The sequence below is a fragment of the Budorcas taxicolor genome, chromosome 5 (genome assembly GCF_023091745.1).
Source record: "Budorcas taxicolor isolate Tak-1 chromosome 5, Takin1.1, whole genome shotgun sequence".
Taxonomy (NCBI): Eukaryota; Metazoa; Chordata; class Mammalia; order Artiodactyla; family Bovidae; genus Budorcas; species Budorcas taxicolor.
This window is the reverse complement of record NC_068914.1, coordinates 132,357,527-132,378,269: the sequence shown is the minus strand read 5'-3', so window position 1 is coordinate 132,378,269 and position 20,743 is coordinate 132,357,527.

The window sequence follows — 20,743 nt, the reverse complement described above, 5'->3', positions numbered from 1 at the left end:
GAACTCTGCTCAATATTATGTGGTAGCCTGGATGGGAGGGGAGTTTGGAGGAGAACGGATACATATATATGAATGGCTGAGTCCCTTCGCTGTTCACCTGAAACTGTCACAACATTGTTAATCAGCTATACCCCAAAACAAAATTAGAAGTTTAAAAATAAATAACTAAGACAAAAAAAGAAACAATGTCCCTGAGAGTTTTATTGTCTGCTATTATCAGTGAGCTTATATTAAATGTATATGCCCTTTATTCTGTTTAAGTGGCTTTCAGCAAATCTTAGCCACATTTTTATACAGAGTACTACAAAATCAATATGTATTCCTGTTAATTCTGTCTTCATTTAAAAGACTATAGACTTCTGGAAATTATGTACTGTATAGCAACTTACTGTCTTTGTTTAATTAATTGGACTTTTCTGGCAGAGGTTCCATGTGTGTGATGCCCCCCCCTGACTTTTTTTGAAGGAACATGCGATGGCACCCCACTCCAGTACTCTTGCCTGGAAAATCCCATGGACAGAGGAGCATGGTAGGCTGCAGTTCATGGGGTCGCTGAGGGTCTGACACGACTGAGCGACTTCGCTTTCACTTTTCACTTTCATGCCTTGGAGAAGGGAATGGCAACCCACTCCAGTGTTGTTGCCTGGAGAATCCCAGGGACGGGGGAGCCTGATGGGCTGCCGTCTATGGGGTCGCACAGAGTCAAACACGACTGACGCGACTTAGCAGCAGCAGCAGCAGTACTAGAAATGAAATGAAATATTATGCTCTAAGTCAAATCCTACAGGGTATCTGCTTTTCCCTGACTGTGAGTTCCATAATTTTGGAAGCATCATTAACTCATATCAATGGCTATTATGCTGCATTATGCATTGCTCAGGGCTCAGCTTTTATTTTAAAAAACTAAAAAAAAAAAAAAAAAAAAATTTCAGTCTTAGTGAGAATCCAGCTCACTGACTTAACTGCTACATTAAAATTGCTCCTCATAAAATTTACCTTAGATTATCATCTTTAGAGTTTGTTATTGTTGTTTGGTTGGTTGGTTTTTTCTCAGAGGGGAGGTATAGAGAAAACAGATGTTAGTTATAATGATTTTATGTCATGAATCGCATATTGAAATGAGTGATTGAATTCTATTTGTGATATTCAACTATTAGCCCCCTTTCAGAGTGGCTATAAGCTCAACATTTTGAGAATTCCATGGACAGAGGAGCTTGGCAGGCTATGGTCCATAGGGTCTCAAAGAGTTGGACACCACTGAAGCAACTTAGCACACATGCAAGGTACAATTAAATTAATCTCTTAAACTTAGTCAGTTAAAAATTTTCCCATAATAGTCTACATTAAATAACAGCATTGCATCTCACATCTATATCAACTCCCCAGTCAAGCCTGGTGGTCTGCAGACCATGGGGTCACAAAGAGTCGGATACAACTTCACTTTCACTTTCACTTTCAACTTATCTTTTAAGAGTTAATTAAATTTTAATGAGCTCATATAATAATCAAGGACATTGTATATAGCAGTACACAATTCCCAGGTATAAGACAAGAAGAATTAACATATAGTAACCTAATGACTTCTGGTGCTAAGGAATAGGATAGAGTTAGGGTTACTATGTCACTTCTCCAACCAGGAGACTTTTGAGAAGGAAAGAGTTTATTACATTGATACAATAAATATAAATAGTTGATGTTATTATAAAGTTTACTCATTATATTTATTAACAAAGTGAAACATTTGAGCACATTCAGCATTCTTTCCATCGTTGGTATTCATAGACCAATAGAAATCTTCATATATAAAGGTTGGGAATGCCTTATGCCCTGGAATGTAAAAAATACTTCCCCCGGCCTCTCATAATTACCCTGTGAAAATAATTAGTTTTTCTTTATTGATGTAACTGGTGATATCAACAGTAAATATTTGTGACTAAGCTTATTCCAACTCTTCTTATTGTGGCTGTGGCACATGAAATCATAGGTGCTACTGAGTAGCCTTCCAAATACTTATGTACATGCTACAAATTAAATTTTATTGAAGATTTAGAAATACAAATGATCCTATGTTCCCTGTTGCAATACTGACCCAGAACAAAGAATTTACTTTCTAAAACTTCCAGAAATTCTCTTAAGCATTGTGAGAGAACATTCTGCAATAAGCCTCTTACTCCTCTGAAGCCTGAATACCATTGTTATTCAGTCACTAAGTCATGTCCACCTCTTAAAGACCCCATGAACTATAGCACACAAGGCTCCTCTGTCCTCCACTATCTCCTGAAGTTTGCTGAAATTCATGTCCATTGAATCAGTGACTCTATCAAACCATCTCATCCTCTGTCCCACCCCCTTCTCCTCCTACCCTCAATATTTCCCAGCATTAGGGTCTTTCTTTTCCAATGAGTCAGTTCTTTGCATCAGGTAGCCAAAGTATTGGAGCTTTAGCTTTAGCAGTAGTCCTTCCAATGAATATTCAAGGTTGATTTCCTTTAGGACTGACTGGCTTGGTCAAACCAGTCAATCTTGAATATCATTACCTGGTAATATTATGCTGAAATGAAAGAATCAGTTCAGTTCAGTTCAGTTGCTCAGTCGTGTTAAGAGTAGAAATGCCTGTGAGTCTAAACCTCCTTTGGCTAAGTGCAGGGAGAGCTTTTCATATAAAGCAGGAGAAAGTTTTCTTTTTCTATCCATTATCCTCCCTTTTACACACACAGAACCCACAGTGATGGAAAAATCCATCTTCCTTACACTCACTGAATGTGTAATAGATACTGTTAGTGTTCACCAACATCCTCTTCTTCCTGAGCATACAAGGGTATGTAGTTCTCAGCTCCCTCATATTCAGGGCTCATTCTGGCCAATGAAATATTAGCAGAAATGATGTGTTTCACACCTAGACTGACACAATATGTTAAAAAAATCTATGGGAAAATTTTCAGTCTTTCTCTTTCCTTTGCTACTGCAGTTCCTGATGAGTGTCCCTCTAGCTGGGACTCTAAATGGCTTCATGGAGAAAAAGATTCCCTCTCATCTGTCTTGGACATGGAGTGTGACCAAGAAATAAACTTATGTGACATTATCTACCGCCTACCAAAACACACACACACAAGAACCAAAATCAATCAGCTAGGTAACCTTCATGATACCTAACTTCCCTGTTAATACTTTTCTCCTGACTCCATGATATCTAATAGTAGCAGAACCATTCTTCCAGTATAATTCAGCCTTGAATCTTGAAATTATCACCAAGTGCTCTAATGCCTTGTCCCACACATTCAAATTAGTCTTCAAGACACAGGTACTCTAAAGTACCTTCCTGTTAATAAGACACGGTCCTCCTTTCTTCTCCTGGTGCCAGTAATATAGCTCCAGTCCTCTTTACTGCAAGCCAGGACTCCTGCAACAGGCTGCTAAAATAGTTCTCCAACTTCAATCGTTACTGCTATTCTATACATTGATACAGAACAAGTTCCAAATGCACATTTCTTACTGAATCAATCTTTCCATACAAAATTTTTCAAAGCCTTGTTATTATCTACAAAAAGACATCAATTCTTTTTGCCTGACATTTAAGTCCTTTCACAAAATAACCCCTGTCCTCTTTTCCAGCTTCTCCCCACATCATTTCTTTTCCTATTCCTACGCTGAACCAAATTCTCTGGTTGCTTTAGTTTCTCTTTAACTGATATCATCACATTTCCTCTTATTTCCCAGGCTCTGGCTCATTCCTCCATTCCCTCCAAATTGAACAACTATCCCGTGGTGCAACCTTTTGAAGTCCTTCAATAACAAGGTCAAGAATCTTTCATCATTGCCCTACTGAATATGATTTCCCCACTCACTGAGCTCTCCTCACACTGTGAATATTCAAAAGAAGTTTGATATTAGAGTATTATATTATTAGTATTTTATTTTCATAAAATACTGTATTATAATTATATTATTCCTGTATTATTTGTGTGAATGACACAGTACTCTGCAATACTGCTAGGTTCCTAAGGACAAGAGACTGGAACTTAGTCATTTTCTATTCCACACATTACTTCACAATCAAGAAGTTAAGCCTATCTACATAATCTGGAGAAATTTGGACTACTTGAGCACTTCCCATATTCTGTTCTTGATATTGTGCTGGCATACAGCTAAACAACCCATCTTCTGAAAATAACTTGATATTTACCACTAACATCTTTTGGTTGACAACAAATCAAGCAACTGTGCTTTCTAAACATATCATAAAGATTATAGAACACATTATATCCCAGTGGTGTTTTACCATGTAATTGATAAATTGCTGTGAAATGTATCTTCATTAACAGGTTTTCTTGATTTGAAATATGAAACCATTTATGAAATGAATACCATCTCCAAATAAACTAAATATTGTACTCTACAATATTAAATTCTATAGCATAATTATCAAAATAAAGATTCTAAATTTTCATAATAAGTAGGATTAAGTAAATTCCATAAATAAAGGGTTTTCTGGGGGAATGAGATAGGAGCAAATGGTCATGTTTCTCACTTTATTGGAAAAACAGTGCTCTTGCACTGGAAAAATTATGTATGCTAGCATACATTCCTTCCCCTTGATTGATTTACAATGCAAGTTTAATTCATGAGCAAATTTTATAAACAAAATTCAAATCTTTGCCTATTGACAAACTCTGAAAATTAATTTTTGATCTTTTTTGTGACGAGAAAGTGATACACATTGGTCAGTCATCTACATGCTGCTCTTTATACTTTTTGAGAAAGTTTCTGCTTTGAAACAGCTATTAATAGAGCACAATGAGATATCAAAAAACACAGTGAGTCACAGTTCAGCGAAATTTTCAACAGAAGAAATAAAGACACATAACACACCTGAAATTCATTTGTTATACTCAAACATGCCTTAATAATTAAGCTTAAGAGTTATGATCAAACAAGAGAGAAATGGATTAAGCAGTCATGACAAGTATATTTATCAATTTAGAAGCCAAACAAAAGCTTAGAGTTTACATATTGACAACCAAATGTTTTTCTGTGAAAAAACTTGTGAATGAGTTAAAATAGCTTTATCATTTGGCTTGCAATTAATATTCTTAAAGTTACAAAGATTGTCATACTCTATATTATCTGGAATTAGGAAAACTCTCAATTTCTTAGAAAATTAAATTATGCTGTGACAGTTATCACATAGCAACTAATATTAATAGTTTTCTTTGTATACTTAGGGAGAAATCCTTTATTATACGGTGACTTTTTTCTGCTAAAGAAATCACTGAGTAACAAGATTCAGTGGAAAACTTCATTGTGCGTTCAAGGTCTGTTCTACTTCTGGGCATCTTCTAATGGTTTGAGATACAACTTTGCTGGGATTAAGTAAACAATGGTAGCGTCTTCAAAAATTGCAGTCAAATTCTTCACCTCTTCTTTATTGTATAAGAGGTGTCAATAGCACTCTTGGTCATTTCAAATCTGCTATTTCTTCATGCGGCATCCCTAATGGCTCAGATGGTAAAGAATCTGCCTGCAATGCAGGAGATCCAGGTTCAATCCCTTTGTTGGGAAGAGTCCCTGGAGAAGAGAATAGCTACCCACTCCAGTATTCTTGCCTGGAAAATTCCATGGACAGAGGAACCTGGCAGGCTACAGTCCATGTGATCTCAAAGAGTCAGACACGACTGAGCGACTAACACTTTCACTTTCATTTCTTCATAATGACAAGCGTAGAAATGCTTATGAAGTAGAAAAAAAAAAAAACAGTATGAACCAGAGATTTGAGTTTTGATGTATCATTATTGATCCAAAGTTTTTTATATGTCTTAGGAAAGATACTATATTTCTCCTGGGATGGAGTAGAAAATCTTTTTCTTTCTCAGAGGAGGGAAGCACCATTTTGCTGTTAGTTACCATGCTTTGGCGGAGAAGGCAATGGCAACCCACTCCAGTACTCTTGCCTGGAAAATCCCATGGACAGAGGAGCCTGGTAGGCTGCAGTCCATGGGGTCGCTAAGAGTCAGGCATGACTGAGTGACTTCACTTTCATGCATTGGAGAAGGAAATGGCAACCCACTCCAGTATTCTTGCCTGGAGGGACAGAGGAGCCTAGTGGGCTGCCATCTATGGGGTCGCACAGAGTCGGACATGACTGAAGCGACTTAGCAGCAGCAGCAGCAACCATGCTTTGGAAGATGAGAGATTTGTGTTTGTTCTACAGCAAAGCGGCTTGGGAGAACCAAGCGACAGCCAGTAAAGGTGTATCCTAAATGTGTATGTAGCCTGGAGTCACATAGACTTGGGTGACTATGATCAAGTTACTCTGGACTTCTGTCTCCTCTTGCGTGACATGAACAGAATAATAACTCAGAGATTGCCTGCTGCTGCTACTTTAGTCTCTCAGTCATGTCGGACTCTTTGTGACCCTATGGACTGTAGCCCACCAGGCTCCTCTGTTCATGGGGATTCTCCAGGCAAGAATACTGGAGTGGGTTGCCATGCCCCTCTCAAGGGGATCTTCCCAACCCAGGGATCGAACCCAGGTCTCCCACATTGCAGGCAGATTCTTTACTGTCTGAGCCACCAAAGAGATTGGCAATGAGGAAGAAATGAGATTGTGTCAGTGATGAGAATAGCTAAGACTTTGGCTGCAAATTTGCCTTACAATAAATGCTGGTTCCCCCTTTCTCCTTGTAGAGGAAGGTCCCTCTTTCTCCCCGGGATGTGTTTCCCACAAGGGTCACCTTGCCACAGAACATGGCATTGGATCACACTTTGGAAGAGGGTGGTATCTGCCCACTGCAGAGCTCAGGAAGGTGTTTGAGGGAGCAGTTAATATATTCTTTTAATAATAGAGATTCTACCCTACCTTTGAATTCCCCTTTCTATTTTTCTATCTCAGCTTGTACTTGGCAGGATTCCGATGGTACCAATTAATTTCTGAGCCCCAGTGCCTTCCCATTTAGAGCTTCATTTATGGTAGTCTCACTATGTGCCAGATGCTGTTTTAAACACATTCAAATTCATATGCATTTACTCCTCATAAAACCCTGTGAAATGAAGTTATTTCCAATTATGAAATAAGCTGCGATGATGTAATGAACTGCACAGTGACTAAGTAATAATATATTGCACATTTGAAAGTTGATAAGAGGGTAGACTTTAAAAGGTCTCATCACAAGAAAATAATGTGTAACCATGTTTGGTGATAGATGTTAACTAGACTGATGGTGGTCATCTTTATCAACATATATACAAATCAAATCATTACACTGTGAAAACCTGAAACCAATTTAATGTTATATGCCGATGATTGTTCAATAAAAATACTATTATTGTCACTATCTTACAGATGAAGAAACTGAGGCTTTCTGACCTTGGGTAAATCATTGCACCTTCTTCTGCCTCAGTTTATACCAAATACAAACCAAGTCAATGGTGGAGCCAAGATATTAACCCAATTATTCATCATTCCATATGTTTGCTTAGTACCTCTTATGTGCCAGATACTGTTTAAAGTTTTGGGGATGCCTCAGTAAATGGAGAAGGAAATGGCAACCCACTCCGGTGTTCTTGCCTGGAGAATCGCAGGGACGGGGGAGCCTCGTGGGCTGCTGTCTATGGGGTCGCACAGCGGACACGACTGAAGTGACTTAGCAGCAGTAAATCAGACTGACAAAATCCTCTGTCCTCATGGAATTTACCTTCTAATTTTAGGTGGTGATAGTGTGTACCAAAAGCATACTCTTAAGTCACTATGCTATAACACTTTCCCCAGTCACAGGGATTTGTAAAAATCTCTCATCTTCCTTTCACAACACTTTGAGGAAAATGAGAAATCAGGACAGAATTAGGAGGAAAAATAAGTCGCTGTTTTCTAAGTACCATCTACATGCACTTTATATATATTCTATTGTTAATCCTCATAAAACTCCATCAAGCAGGTATTGTTACACTATTAACTGATATAAACCAAGGAATAAAAAACAGGCTGATGTAAAAATTTCATTCTGAATAGATAAGAATAAGAATAGATAAAATGACAGGGATTTCTTTGCCTTCTCATAACAAGCCATGTCTGTCAAAATAAAGGATAGCATCTATAAAAGAAAACGAGCTGATTTGTCCCAGATCACACAGTTAATAACGGTCATTCTAAGACTGGGACTAGGTTTATCAGACTCCGAAGCCCGGGCAATTTTGCCATATCATGTCCAAGCAGAAATCTTTTTTTCTTACTTCTACTGTGGCTTATTTTGTGTAGAACCCTGCCAAATCAGTTTGTCTTAGAACTGGACAAACAAGTCAGGCAAAAGAATAATGGGGTAAAAACTGTGTTCAGGATATAAAGAACTTGTGTGCTGTTGAAGATAACAATCTTTACCTAGTGTCACATTTTTTCTTGTTTTATTTTGTTTTATAAAGTTTCAACTGAAAGTCTGAAAAATCTAATACACTTATCAAAATTTTTCAATGCTGAAAGATTGCTCGAGGCTTATCTTTATTCCCCTTCCCAAATCCACTTGAGATTCTCATACTGATCTTTTTTTTTTTTTAATCAAAGTAGAGTTGTGGGCTTCCCTCGTGGCTCAGTGGTAAAGAATCCACCTGCCAGTGCTGGAAACAGGTTCAATCCCTGGGTCAGGAAGATCCCCTGGAAAAGGAAATGGCAACCCACTCCAGTATTCTTGCCTGGAGAATTGCATGGACAGAAGAGCCTGGCAAGCCATAGTCCATGGGGTTGCAAAAAATCAAACATGAATGAGCAACTAAAACAATAATAGTTGGTGTACAATGTCATGTTAATTTCAGGTATAGAGCAAAGTGATTCAGTTATACATAAATATATGTATATATATGTATTCTTTTTCAGACTTTTTTTTTACAAAATATTGAGTATAGCTCCCTGTGCTATATAGTAGGTTCTTGTTGGTTACCAATTTTACATGTAGTAGTGTGTATATGTCAGAGAAGGCAATGGCACCCCACTCCAGTACTCTTGCCTGGAAAATCCCATGGATGGAGGAGCCTGGTAGGCTGCAGTCCATGGGGTCGCTAAGAGTCAGACACGACTGAACGACTTCACTTTCACTTTTCACTTTCTTCCATTGGGGAAGGAAATGGCAACCCACTCCAGTATTCTTGCCTGGAGAATCCCAGGGACAGAGGAGCCTAGTGGGCTGCCGTCTATGGGGTCACACAGAGATGGACACGACTGAAGCGACGTAGCAGCAGCAGCAGTGTGTATATGTAAATCCCAACCTCCTAACATATTGCCTTTTCTATTGAGACTTTCATTTCTTTGTTCTGTATACCTTTAAGAAAATTTTCTTTCATGGCTCAATGAAAATTCTACCAAGTGAATAAGCCCACTTCCAGTAGCCAGTCCATGAAAGTCCTTCCCATGGAACTTTAGACTACATTTCACACCCCTCACTCGCTCACTTCCACACCTCAGCCCCTACAGTTTACTCACCTTGCAATATCCTCCCCTCACCCTGCTGGAGTTTACACCCAGGTTTTACACAAATGCCACAGTCTCCAAGGAACCTCTCCTCTTAAGTTACATAGACTTTTATCTGTATTACTCTTCCGATATCAGTTGATTAAAACATTCATTCAACACATGTCTATTAAGCTTGCATTGGTATTTGATACACTTTTAGTGGCTAGAGTTTAGAGAATATCATGAAGTTTACAGATTTACCCTGTATTTTTGGTTATGTATGCACAGGCATTATTTTCTCATCTAGCCTGTAATCTAGGACAAGGATGTGTGAGTTACCTTGGTAATCCCCACAATATTTCAATCCCAACTTTGCACATAACAGGCACTCAATCAATTTTGGCTGAATCAATATATTCTATGAATAAAGCACAAGAAAATGCGTGAGTGAACTTCAGTGTAAAGTTCTGATATCACACAATGATGATGCTGATAGAGTATGACATTTTATAATCTCTTAGTAAAAAAATAATAATAATTGTAGGGTTATATTAAAGATTAGGAAAGAAATACATGAAGTGTGGGGCATGTCTCTGGTGTTCAGTCAGTGGTAACTATTCTGGCCATAATAACTCTACACAAACAAAAAAATGATATAATATTACATGGGTACTTTTGTTATTAATAGGAAACCAGACCAGAGGATTTAAAAAGAGAGAGAAATGGGGGGAGCATAAAAGTGGGTAACAAAAGTGAGCACAAAATAGCATGGGGAAATGGTCAAAGAAACAAAAAGAGAACTAGGATAATGACAATAATCTGTCCAAATCTTAAACAGGATTGGTATCACTGGATACCTTTCCTGCTCCAATAACCAATGATGCAAAGGCATTTGTCCCACACCATCGCATCTAGAATTACAAAATCTTTGACAGGACTACACAAGATGCAGGTTCTGAAAATACCCCCTCTTTCTTCCCTGTGGGAACATTCCTTGTTACTGAGAACAACAGTTATGCTCAGTAAGAAGTGTCACACAAATCCTATAAAGGAAATCTCAGACAATGCAGAAACAGCACATCTGGTAGAGATTATCTGATTTGTAAGTAGATTAGAAGAGTAAGAGCAAATTCTGAAATGTCTAAAGGGATAGAATTTCAGCAACTGGCAATGTTACCTCCTACATAGCAAGTCATATATTGATGGATTCAATACTTTTAAAATTGAAGTCATGGATAGGCATTATAAGAAGGAAAATTAATTTTATCAAAAAAATTGTAGACAAATTTTTAAAAATCTTTCTTAAGCAACAAAAATTTACTGTATAGTACAGGGAACTGTATTCAGCATCTTATAATGACCTATAATGGAAAATTATCCTTAAAAACTACCAAAATATATTTGTTCCATACCACCTAAAACTAATGCAATATTGTAAATCAATCACACTTCAATTTAAAAAACTATCATGACCCTTTTTTTTAAAGCAGTATCTTTATTTTTTGGCCGTGATTAGAGGCTTGTGGAATTGTATTTCCCCAACCAGGGATCTAACCCAGGCCCTCTGCAGAGAAAGCAAGGAGTCCTAACAACTGGACCACTGGGGAATTCCTGTAACTGTCTTAACTTAATTAAAATTTGGAGATTTTTACATTAAAAAAAAAAATCTCTTCTTCATCTTCAAGGGTATAATGCCCTGATTATCCTATAAATGTGTGAATATAAGGCATACATAAGTGAAATGATGGAATACTGTCAGCTTACATGAAGGCTAGGAAGCTGTGGTCCCAATTATAACTGTGATAATAGTAGATTCTGTGTGTGTGTGTTCATGTGTGTGTGTACGTGTTAATCTCTCAGTTGTGTCCGACTCTTTGTGACCCCATGGACTGTAGCCCGCCAGGCTCCTCTGTCCATGGAATTCTCCAGGCAAGAATCCTGGAGTGGGTTGCCATTCCCATCTCCAGGGGAGCTTCCCCTCCCAGGGATTAAACCTGGGTCTCCCGGCAGATTCTTTACCATCTGAGCCACCAGAGAAGCCAAAAAAAGTAGATTCTGGATTGTAATAATTCAGTTTCTTTATTGAACACATACCTCCACTTTTGAAATATTAATTATCTGAATAACAAGCAGGTTTCAAGAAGAATTCATGACCCAAATTAACCTCCCAAACTTCCTACAACTTGAAATTCATTCTTCTGCATTTTAAAAACTTTGTAGTTCAAGAGTCTCTTATTGAAAGACAAATCCCTCTTGACAGGGAAATGTTTATCACTGTTACTAATGCCCTAGTTGAAATCACATAACAGGAGCTGAGAGCAAAGGCCTAGAAGAACGGAATGCACTCCTGCAGACACACACACAAAAAAATGATTAGGGAAGAAAGGAAGAGAGCTATAAGGAAAAGAAAAAGGAGCAAGGAGGAAAAAGGCATAAAGCAGCCTTGATTACCAATCAAAATACCTGTGTTCGTGCATGGGGGCCTACATACATTTGCATCCATTTCCCTGCAAACAGCTATGCCTGAACAATATTGAAAGTACCAGTTGTTCTCTGGTTATGAAAATCCTAAATGTTAACCTGGCCAACAAGGTAGAAAAGGCGAGCAGGGCAAGAGAAAAGAACAAGACAAGGGAAATCATTTGTTTCTCTGAAACGTCTTCAGACTTCCTCAGACAGTATTGCATACTCAGGAACTCTCTGTTTCCAGAGTCCCTCCTGCAGAAAGGATACTGGAAAATAAAAGAGGCTATGAAACAGAACCAAAGCCTTTGAGTTCCAGGATAATTGGAGTCTTACTTGAAAGTTTCTGGAGCTTTATTTGAATTTGAGTTTAAGAATAATAACTGTCTGTACCAGGACAGATTGTCTAAATGTGTTCAAATGTTATAATATTAAAAGTACAATTAAGCATTCTAAAAATTCCCAGTTGTGCTTTTGAGAGTAAAATATCAACAAGATGCTGAAAACTACTATGGTAAGAGTATAGTGGGAAGGGCAGGGTTTTCAAAATCAGGCTAACTGACCTTTGTTAAAATCCTAGTTCCTTTTCAAAACTTTATATATATTTCTTAACTTCTTTTAGCCTCAGTTGCTTCATTTATACATGAAAATACATATACATGCGTGTGTATATATATATATGTGTGTGTGTGTCTTCTTGGCAGAGATATGAAGATAGATGATTCATGAAAAAGTCTCAGAATATAATTACACCTGTCTCAGCCACATTTAACAAATATTAACTGTGATTATTATTCATTAAATTCTAGAGTATGGCATTGACCAAAGCATGAGATATTAAAAAAAACTATTCAACTTCACTACTGCCACATGTGGCCCCATTTTGATTCTAAGACTTCTGAGTAAAAAATAAGAAAAAAATAAACCCAGGTCAAGGCTTTAGGAGAGTCTAATAGCTACAACTGGGAAAATCTGCAGGTGTAGGATTAATCTTCTAGAGTGTATTCAAATGTAGAAAAGACCCTTCTGTACTTAATCATTGTAAACACCATAATACAACAATCTGATGCACAGAGGATCCTGGTGGGCTACAGTCCATGGGGGTCACCAAAGAGTTGGACACAACGTAGTGACTAAACGACAATGTATGCTTAAATGTGGCTGTCTTAAGACATGATGTGCCAAAGCTCTTTAAAATCTTTTAAATCTTATATATCTCTAGTACATGTTGTTCTTTTGTTACTTTTGAGTTTTTTAGGAGCTGCTGCTGCTGCTGCTGCTAAGTCGCTTCAGTCATGTCCAACTCTGTGCAACCCCAGAGATGGCAGCCCACCAGGCTCCCCCGTCCCTGGGATTCTCCAGGCAAGAACACTGGAGTAGGTTGACATTTAGGAGCTAAATCACCCAAAATGGATAATGCACTGCTTTGCCACCAGGAATGAGCTTGGGCTATGACCAGTAATCTGAGGCAGATTGTCTTCCCATCTGTAATACAGGAAGGCAATAGGATGTAACATTTACCTGTCTGAAAATAGTTATAATCATTAGAGTTACTTTTTATAATATGTTTTATCCAGAAATTTGCCCCAGAAAAACTTACATCTTAGTGTCACCTATACACTTTTCTTTCTAGCCTTTCCTAGGACTATATATTTAAAACTTAATTTACCCTTAAAATTATCCCCAAATGTGACAATAGCTTCCAGATACATTGAGACATTACTAGGCTAAGGTCCAATTTAGCAAATGATCAGCGTCCCTACCAGAAAATAGAAACTTCAAACGGAGTTTACCCTCTGCCCTCTTCCTTTCACATATGAACAACTCATTCTGCCATATAAATAAACAAAAGATAAAATAGCAGATTCAAAGATAGAGGTTCACTACTTGTATATGTTTCTGACATTTCTGAATTTATTCATTCTGAATGAATATCTGAATTCACATCGGTAGTTCAACCAACTAGCCTCATCTAGCCTGGGTTTTAACAAGATTTACAGGGTAAAGAACAGGAGCTTAGAAACCACAAATGACATAAGCTCGCTGGTAAACACAGAGATAAAAGGAAGAAAGTGGATAGAAAAAGAAACCAGAACTTTTTCAAAACGAAGTGCCTTGTATGGACTTTTCATAAATTGTTGTATTTCATATGCTGTTGGGCTTCCCTGATAGCTCAGTTAGTAATGAATCTGCCTGCAACATGGGAAACCTGGGTTTGACCCCTGAGTTGGGAAGATCCCCTGGAGAAGAGAAAGGCTACCCACTCCAATATTCTGGCATGGAGAACTCCATGGACTATATAGAGTTGGATATGACTGAGCAACTTTCACTTTTCCCATTTTAGAATGCAAATAAAAATTACACCATCTCACTAAAATCATTATATTATATTCTCATAAAAGTAGATGAAATGATAGATTATTGCTATCAAAAAATTTCTAATTTGTGAAACAAAAATGTTGGTGAACCAAGCCAATGCAGAATTCAGTCTACATTTTTTCATACTTGTCCTACATTGTCATTTACTTCGTATATTTGGAATACTGAAGCAGCTGCTGTCAGCATTTGAATTAATTCTAACACTGAAATCCAAGTGACCTAAATTTCTCTGAAGCATCAGAAACTGCCAAGAAAACATCTTGATAAGTCTTGTTAGGCTTCCTAGATCGACTAAATAGGAGATATGTAAATCTCTTGCTGGATCCTAAAAAGATTAGACTTCCACCTGGCATATAACAAAAAAATGAGATGATTGATGTAAACTGCCAGTCTGAGAGCCTGACATGTTTCAGCTGCCTCTATTGCTAACAAAGTAACTGAAAAGTGAAGTTGTCAAGCTTGAGTTTCATCTTGTCCACATCCTGCCTCTAAGTATCTAGGAGACAAGAGATGCGGGTTTGATCCCTGGGTCCGGAAGATCCTCTGGAGAAGGAAACGGCTACCTACTTCAGTACTCTTACTTGGAAAACCCATGGACAGAGGAGGGTTCTGTGGGGTCACAAAGAGTCTGACGCAACTGAAGCAACTTGGCACAAGCAAGACATTTTCTACTTTCTATCCTCATTTCAAACACAGGACATGTAATTCTATTTATTTATTGACTTCTGAGAAGTAAATGGCTATTTTGAAGATTTAAAATTCTATACTCATTGCTGAAATCATCATAAACAGGTTGCTTCTGTTTTCTATCAGCTTCTTCCAGCCTCTCCCCATCCCCATAACACCCCTCTCTTCCTCCTCAGTAGAACAAGCCTGGCTTTGTCTCCTGCAGAGTTGAAACTTGAAACTTGTAGGAGTTGGTGTGTGTGTGTGATGGGGGTCAGTGTGGTGGTTAATAAAGCAGGAAATGCCATCCTTGCCTCCTTTGGCCAGGATTCATATTTGAAATTGACGCTCTCTGGTGGCCATTTTCAGGGCTCTTGGGCGATCCCACCCCTCATTCACCATCTCTCACCTGCAGTGTCCTGGCAGGGTAAATGCACCTCCGCTAATTGATCAGGAACGATTTCTCCTTCAAATTTCGAGGAGCAGCATACACGTTTAGCCTCTTTCTACTGGGATCTCAGCATTGCTCCATATAATCCAGTCCAGATGTAAGACAGCCCCGAACTAGCTCTGGTTGACCCACAGTTGACTGGGACGTTGCTCCTTTTTGAACATAGCCCTCTCTTCTTTCCACCTCCTTGCAGGTGGATCCTCCCACAACCTTTTAAACTACTTCAGCAGGAGTTGGACACCAATCCCTGTGTCATCCAAATTGCAGAGGACAGATTAACCACTCACAGCGAATTTCTTAAAGTCATGCTTGCTCACTGGGCTTGAGTTTGAGAGAAAGACCGCCCCCATCCTGCCCTGAAATCAAAAAGGATGGTAGGAAACTGCCATGGAGATACTAAAACCATTGGTAACATTAGTCTGATTAGAACAGCACGTTCTGAGCCAAAAAACAAGCACATGGGTCACTGGTGCAAAACTGAGTCCATTACAACATCCAGTAAACCAGAAAATGTGTATACGATAGATACATTAATAATAGCTCATCAGGAAAAAATAGAGCTTATTTAATGAATGATAGTGATATCATAATTGAATCACTATCTGAAAAGAAAATGGACTGCTGCTGCTGCTGCTGCTAAGTCGCTTCAGTCGTGTCCGACTCTGTGCGACTCCATATACGGCAGCCCATAGACTGCTAGCCCTGTCTAAATATCATGTTTAAAATAAAAAAAGCAAAGGATGAAAGACTTCAATGTAAAAACATATATATATATACATATTTTTTTTTAATAGAAAAGTGCTAGGATTGGAAAAAAATTCTTCGAAAAGACCAAAGAAACTTTAAGAAACTATAATGGGAAAAGTTCTCAAAGTTGAATTCATCATAATACAAAGTAAACAAAGGCAAAAAAAATTACCATAAATAATGTTGGAAAAACAGAGATGGAAGAAATGTTTAAAATATATATAAGAAGCAGGAGGTTATATCGCTAATATGAAAAAAAAAGCTTCTACAGATTGATTTAAGAAAACAAACATGGGTATGGACTGAGGTTCATAAAAGAAGAAATGCAAATAAACAAAAAATGTATTAAAAGCCGTTTATAAAAGATGCTAAGTCTCACTAATAGACAAGGAAACACAATTCAAAACAACACAATACTCTGACTGTTTCATATAATAAGTTAACAAAATTTTAAAGAATTATAATATTCAACATAACGGGCTATAGAAACAGTAGGGTTGTGAATTACAGCACACATTGTTCTATAATTTCAGTTTTGGAAATCTGCTCTATAGAAATAGACATATTTCAAAGAAAAAAAAGTAGGCCAAGAATGACTGAGACACATGTGCTGACCTAGAGGAATACCCAGAGTACACAGTTTAAATGAATACATATCTAATGATGATCCTATTCCTGTGAATAAAAGTAGGGGAACACACGGATATAAATTCATGCCATTATATTTGTTCTATATATTTTTACATGTAAAAAGATATTCACCAAGTTGACTTTGTCTTTTTACACTTTTTTTTTTGTGCTATTTGGCTTTAAAAAACTAACTTTCTCATTTTTGAATTTTGAAAGAAAATTCCAACAAAGTGTGTGTGTGTGTGTGTGTGTACATCTGTGTAGTACAGTATAGTATAGACCACTAATGCTCTAGGATTTCATGGGAGGGAGACAGGTATATGGAAAACATATGGCTTGATCAAAACTTGAAGGATGAACTTGGAGGAACTGGATAAACAAAAAAGAAAACAAAATAGGAAATAGAAACAAAATAGAAAGAAAGCAGGAAGGAAATATTATCTGGCTCATTTAGACTCACTTCAGATATTCTAAACCACTGGTAACTACGTATTTGAAAAAAATCAATATATTTCATGATTGAAAATCAGCATCTGTATTTCCAGATTTGTCTGTGAACAAGTAATAGTGCTACTATTACACGATCCTGCATTAAATAGAATTGGTGTCACTATCAGGAAATTAAAGACAAATTAGAAAACCCAAGGAGTCTTATATTTCTCAGCATTAAGTCTACCTTTTACTTTTTGCAACCAGAAGTGATAAACTGCAACCCACAACAGCCCAAATAAATGAACTTCCTTTACCTTAGCATTCACCATCACCTTCATTCATTGCTGTCTCTATACTGTAAGATAATCAGACTTTTTAAAATTATATATTGAGTAACCAATATGAATTAACATCTGAATACATGTAAGCTGGAGCTTCTTGCTCTCCAGAGAATCAGAGCTGGAAATAAAAGAATCTCTGTTTACCTAAGTTTTAATCCTTTGGTAAAATTTCTTTGGCTCTGAAGGCTGCATGAAACAGGTGAGAGAAAAGATTAGTCAACTGGAACCAGAGGCTCCTCCTTTCTGTGTTGTTTTGTCCAAACAGTTAACCCTTACCTGGCCAGAGCTCTGACTATGACATTGTGTTCAGAAACTATAGGAAAACTCAGTTAAAGTGTTCACATTAATAAACTAGCTGAACCTCTATTCTGAGTTTTTCCTTTTGTGCTTTAAGAAGTCTTTTGTAAATCAAAGAATTACTTACTGATTTACTCATTCAGTAGGACTTACCTGATAGCTCAGTTGGTAAAGGATCTGCCTGCAGTGCAGGAGACCCCAGTTCAATTCTTGGGTTGGGAAGTTCCCCTGGAGAAGGGATATGCTACCCACTCCGTATTCTTGGGCTTCCTTGTGGCTCAGCTCGTAAAGAATCCACCTTCAATGCAGGAGGCCTGGGTTCTATCCCTGGGTTGGGAAGATCCCCTGGAGAAGGGAAAGGCTACCCACTCCAGTATTCTGTCCTGGACAATTCCATGGGGTCACAAAAAGTCAGACTTAACTGAGCAACTTTTGCTTTCACTTACTCATTCAGTAAAGTAAGACGCTAATATACTAAGCATGAGTTCAATTTCTTGTGTGACTGGAAAATGTAAGAAAAGATAATATCACAAACAGAAACTTGAAGAACAGAGTTGTTTTAGGCAGGAACATTCATTTCTACTGGGTGCCACCACTATCTTTGAACAGTTGACTGAGGTGAGAAAAACACCATTTACCAATTATTCTTATGATAACTTTCTACCTGGGCTTCCCAGGTGGCTCAGTGGTAAAGAATCCGCCTGCCAACACAGGAGATGCAAGGGGCAAGTTCAATCCCTGGGTTAGGAAGATCCCTTGGAGAAGGAAATGGCAATCTACTCCAGTATTCTTGTGTAGAGAATCCTATAGAAAGAGGAGCCTGGAGGGCTACAGTCCATGAGGTCATAAGAGTAGGACACAACCGAGCAACTGAGCACACACACAACTTGCTTGCAGAATTGGATGAGCGAAATATTAGGGACAGTGTCCGGTGCTAAGGTGGTCTTATCCAAATGGAATCTGAGATGAAGTTTGAAGCATAGTTTGGACTGATTTGTTAAAACAGGGAAACATAACACAAATGTATTGTGATGCTTAAAAGTGCCAGCTGGATCCAGCTCCAGCACTGATGAGTTGTGATCTTGAGCAAGTTCATTAACCTCAATTTTTTATCTATGCTATGGGATAGTTATAGCACTAATCAAAAAGAATTGCTGAGATCACAGTTCTTTCTTTCAACAAACACTTGTTGAGTGCCTATTCTATGCCAAGGGCTTCCCTGGAGGCTCAGCAGTAAAGAATCCGCCTGCAATGCAGGAGATGAGGGTTCAATTCCTGGGTCGGGAAGCTCCCCTAGGGGAGGGCACAGGAACCCACTCCAGTATTTTGCCTGGAAAATCCCATGGACAGAGGAGCCATGAGGGCTACCATCCATGGTGTTGCAAAGAGTCGACAAAACTGAAGCGACTTAGCACACATTCTATGTCAAACGCTATTCTAGGTACTAAGGATATAATAATAAGCAAAGTAGTTTAAAGTTCGATGCATGATACAGGATGCTCGGGGCTGGTGCACTGGGATGACCCAGAGGGATGGTACAGGGAGGGAGGTGGGAGGGGGGTTCAGGATGGGGAACACGTGTACACCGGTGGCGGATTCATGTTGATGTATGGCAAAACCAATACAATATTGTAAAGTAATTAGCCTCCAATTAAAATAAATAAATTTAAATTTTAAAAAAGAAAAAAAAAATTTCTACTTTGTTAATTCTGGTTAAAGGAAGGATGAAAATAAGCAAGTCAACATAGTAAGATTAAGAGGGACTCTTGGGACTTCTCTGGTTGTCTAGCCACCTTCCAATGCAAAGGATGTGGATTCGATCCCTGGTTGGGGAACTAAGATCCCACATACTGCGGGGAGCCCCTGGGCCGAAAGGAAGATCCCGCATGCCACAACTAAGACCCAACACAGCCAAAAATATAATAAATACATTTTTTAAGAAAAACTCCACTGAAGATGAGTTCACAATCCAAAACCGTTTAAAAAAAAAAAAAAACAAGTAGTTCTCTGTGAGATTTTTTTTTTTAAGACCAAAAAAAAATTTATTCCTTGTAATGAGAACACTTAGGATTTACTCTCAACAACTTTCATATAACATCCAGTGTTACTCAGATGAGTCATGTTTAACCTTACATCCCTAGGACTTATTTATCTTATAACTGGAAGTTTATACCTTGAACCACCTTCGTCCAATTCCCCCTCTCCCCGACTCTGAACCATTTTGAGTTCAGATCGGTAGCTCCTGTCAGCTCTGATTTTGCTCTTTAAAGCCACAAAACTACTCCAGTCTCTCTTGCAGCAGCTCTTCAAATATTGAAGAGAGCCATCTTGTCATGTCGTCCCGTTTTCTCTCACCGTATTAAAACTTTGTACTTCCTTCAGCCCCGTCACAGCAGTGTGTCAGGTCTCTTGGACATCTGGAGAGAAGCTTCGGTGGGTCAGTGACCACCCTGAGGCGGACCCAGAAGGCGCGAGGGTTCCAGGAGCGCTGTGGTCCGAGTCCGGTGAGCCAGGGCTCCATCACCTCAGGCCAGGTTATAAATCAACACAGGTTCAGCAAACCTTTCTACACAAATCATCAGCTTCTCCGCCTCCTTTCTGGAAATCAGAGACACTCTGAACAGAAACGAACAGCTTTAGTGAGATTTGGGGTGAAAACTCATCTCTTGAACTGTTGAGAGGAATCATCCTGTGCGGTGACCGCCTCAGGCCGTATCCTCCACTAACGGCTCAGGCAGAAGGCAGAGGTAAGCTCCTACCACTGAGTCAGACAACCTGACCCTGAATATAGGAGCATGGCTTTACTTTCTTTCAAAGCCTGATAACTGGCCTTACTTCCTTCAAAAACCTAATGACTTATCATTTTGAAAATAGCAGTCCAACTCTCCTTACTCTTGCCTTCCT